Genomic DNA, 4,248 nt, shown 5'->3' on the forward strand with positions numbered 1-4,248 from the left:
AAGCAATAGTAGTAAAACTTAAGATCATTATGCTAAGCTAACAGATGGGTCTTGTCCATCACATCATTCCCCTAACGATGTGATCCCGTTCATCAAATGACAACACATGCCTATGGTTAGGAAACTTAACCATCTTTGATTAACGAGCTAGTCTAGTAGAGGCTTACTAGGGACACTGTGTTTTGTCTATGTATCCACACATGTACCAAGTTTCCGGTTAATATAATTCTAGCATGAATAATAAACATTCATCATGATATAAGGAAATATAAATAATAATTTTATTATTGACTCTAGGGCATATTTCCTTCAATAGACATCCCTCAAGTTATCTAAATGATTACGTGATCCAAATAAACTAAACCATGTCCGATCATCACGTGAGATGGAGTAGTCATCAATGGTGAACATCTCTATGTTGATCATATCTACTATATGATTCACGTTCGACCTTTTGGTCTACAGTGTTCCGAGGCCATGTATGTACATGTTAGGCTCGTCAAGTTTAATCCCGAGTATTCCGTATGTGCAAAACTGTCTTGCACCCGTTGTATGTGAACGTAGAGCCTATCACACCCGATCATCACGTGGTGTCTCAGCACGACGAACTGTCACAACAGTGCATACTCGGGGAGAACACTTATACCTTGAAATTTTAGTGAGGGATCATCTTATAATGCTACCATCGTACTAAGAAAAATAAGATGCAAAAGAGATAAACATCACATGAAATTAAAATATGTGACATGATATGGCCATCATCATCTTGTGCCTTTGATCTCCATCTCCAAAGCACCGTCATGATCTCCATCGTCACCAGCTTGACACCTTGATCTCCATCATAGCATCGTGGTCGTCTCACCAACTTTTGCTTCTACAACTATCGCTAACGCATAGTGATAAAGTAAAGCAATTACACGGCGATTGCATTTCATACAATAAAGTGATAACCATAAGGCTCCTGCCAGTTGCCGATAACTTTTAGAAAACATGATCATCTCATACAACAACGTATATCACATCATGTCTTGACCATATCACATCACAACAAGCCCTGCAAAAACAAGTTAGACGTCCTCTACTTTGTTGTTGCAAGTTTTACATGGCTGCTACGGGCTTCTAGTAAGAACCGTTCTTACCTATGCATCAAAACCACAACGATGTTTCGTCAAGTTTGCGGTTTTAACCTTCAACAAGGACCAGCCATAGTCAAATTCGATTCAACTAAAGTTAGAGAAACAGACACCCGCCAACCACCTTTATGCAAAACTAGTTGCATGTCTGTCAGTGGAACCGGTCTCATGAACGTGGTCATGTAAGGTTGCTCCGAGCCACTTCATCCAGCAATACCGCCGAATCAAAATAAGACATTGGTGGTAAGCAGTATGACGATCACCGCCCACAACTCTTTGTGTTCTACTCGTGCATATCATCTACACATAGACCTGGCTCGGATGCCACTGTTGGAAAACATAGCATGCATTTTCAAAATTTTCATACGCTCACGCAAGATCTATCTAGGAGATCATAGCAACGAGAGGGGAAGAGTGTGTCCACGTACCCTCATATACCAAAAGCGGAAGCGTTTGACAACGCGGTTGATGTAGTCGAACTTCTTCTTGTTTCGACCGATCAAGCACCAAACGTACGACACCTCTGAGTTCTGCACACGTTCAGCTCGATGATGTCCCTCGAACTCTTGATCCAGCAAAGTGTTGAGGGAGAGTTTTATCAGCACGATGGCGTGGTGACGGCGATGGTGAAGTGATCCGCGCAGGGCTTTGCCTAAGCACTACAAAGATATGACCGGAGCTGTAATCAGTGGAGGGAGGCACCACACATGGCTAACAGATGTTGTTGTGAGTTCTAGGCGCCTCCCCCTCATATATATAGGTGGGAGGGAGAGGGAGCAGCCAAGGGGGCGCCCAAGTAGGAGGAATCCTACTTGGGGCCCTAGTGCAATTCGCCCCCTACCATAACTTTCAAAGGGGGAAGGAAGGAGGAGGAAGGAGGGAAGGAAGGGGGAGGCCGAATCCCTCCCCTTCCTTTCTCTCTTCTCCTCTTCCCTTCCCCTCCTATTTCGACCTACATGGGGCGCACCAGCCCCTTAGGGGCTGGTTTGTCCCCCTCTTGGCCCATTTAGGCCCATGTAGTTGCCGCGGGGATGCCCGGAACCCCTTCCGGTGACCCGATATGTACCCGGTACCCCCGGAACACTTCCGGTGTCCGAATACCATCGTCCTATATATCAATCTTCACCTCTCGACTATTTAGAGACTCCTCGTCATGTCTGTGAAATCATCCGGGACTCTTGACAACATTCGGTCACCAAATCACATAACTCATATAATACAAAATCGTCATCCAACGTTAAGCGTGGGGACCCTACGGGTTCGAGAACTATGTAGACATGACCGAGACACCTCTCCGGTCAATAACCAACGACAGTACCTGGATGCTCATATTGATTCCTACATATTCTACGAAGATCTTTATCGGTCGTACTGTAAAGACAACATACGTTATTGCCTTTGTCATCGGTATGTTACTTGACCGAGATTCGACCGTCGGTATCTACATACCTAGTTCAATCTCGTTACCGGCAAATCTCTTCACTCGTTCCGTAATACATCATCCCGCAACTAACTCATTAGTTACATTGCTTGCAAGGCTTATTATGTTGTGCATTATCGAGAGGGCCCAGAGATACCTCTCTGATACTCGGAGTGACAAATCCCAATCTCGATCTATGCCAACCCAACAAACACCTTCGGAGATACCTATAGAGCATCTTTATAATCACTCAGTTATGTTGTGACGTTTGATAGCACACAAGGTATTCCTCCGGTATCCAGGAGTTGCATAATCTCATAGTCGACGGAATATATATTTGACATGAAGAAAGCAATAGCAATAAAACTAAACGATCAACATGCTAAGCTAACGGATGGGTCTTGTCCATCACATCATTCTCCTAATGATGTGATCCCGTTCATCAAATGACAACACATGTCTATGGTTAGAAAACTTAACCATCTTTGATTAACGAGCTACTCTAGTACAGGCTTACTAGGGACACGGTGTTTTGTCTATGTATCCACACATGTATCAAGTTTCCGGTTAATACAATTCTATCATGAATAATAAATATTTATCATGATATAAGGAAATATAAAATAACAACTTTATTATTGCCTCTAGGGCATATTTCCTTCAGGTGATGGGTAATCTTAAATGTGACGGGTAAGGGTATGGGGTGGCTGCACCCGTACCCAAACCCTGCGGGTGCCATCCCTACTCACTACCTTGCCCTCTAGCCGGGACCTTAGTTTTTGGCCGGGGTAATTAACAGTGGCTCTTTGCTATGATTGATCAATGCCAACCCCATAACCTGACTTGTATCCCACATCATGTGGTCTTTGATGAATAAAGCTTGGTTTACCCCTAAAAACATGATGCTTTTGTCACTCTCGCGGTAACTCTCTGGGCGACATGGCGGGTGAGGAGGAAAGCCATTCACGAACATGTATTTCAAAGTCCTTTATCCACCAACCTGTTCGTGAAACGGTTCATTGTAGAACTTGGTGATGTCAATGTGAAGCCAACTAACACAAGAGGTACACATGTGATAACACCACAGAGGAGGACCCGGATGGTAGCTCCGCCATCGGGCTTTGCAAAGATTCACGTGGATGCAGGATTAGCCCTAGAGGAAGAACGAGGGGCAGCAGCAGCAATGTGCAGGGACTCGAGCGGCCTCTTTCTAGGGTCGTCAGCACTCGTGGTACATGGTGTTCATGACGCAACAACATTGGAAGCTATTGCGTGCAGGTTTCGAGAGACATTGAAAAGGGTTGCAACGAAAGCTATGGTCAAATCATTAGCGAGATTAAGCTTAAAGTAGAAAACTTCAATTGTATCTGCACTTTTGAAGGTCGAGCTTGTAATTCAAAGCTCCTTCGTTAGCCAAGTACTCTTGGTCTTTAAGTTGGGGCCACCATGTTTGGACGGGACAACCCCACGATTGTTTTTTGTATTCTAAACTCTGTAATCTTGCATCGATCCCATATGACCATAAGGGTAATATGGATAAAGTTAGAATAGTCTGATAACACACTAGTACTATGGAGGGAAAATTTTGTGCTCCATACATCGCTATCTATACCAATGGTTTCTCCATCGAGATGGCTACACTGAATTTGGATTAAATTTGTCTGCTCACCTATTACCGGTGAATTGGTGTAGACA

This window comes from Triticum aestivum, chromosome 5A (genome assembly GCF_018294505.1).
Source record: "Triticum aestivum cultivar Chinese Spring chromosome 5A, IWGSC CS RefSeq v2.1, whole genome shotgun sequence".
NCBI lineage: Eukaryota > Viridiplantae > Streptophyta > Magnoliopsida > Poales > Poaceae > Triticum > Triticum aestivum.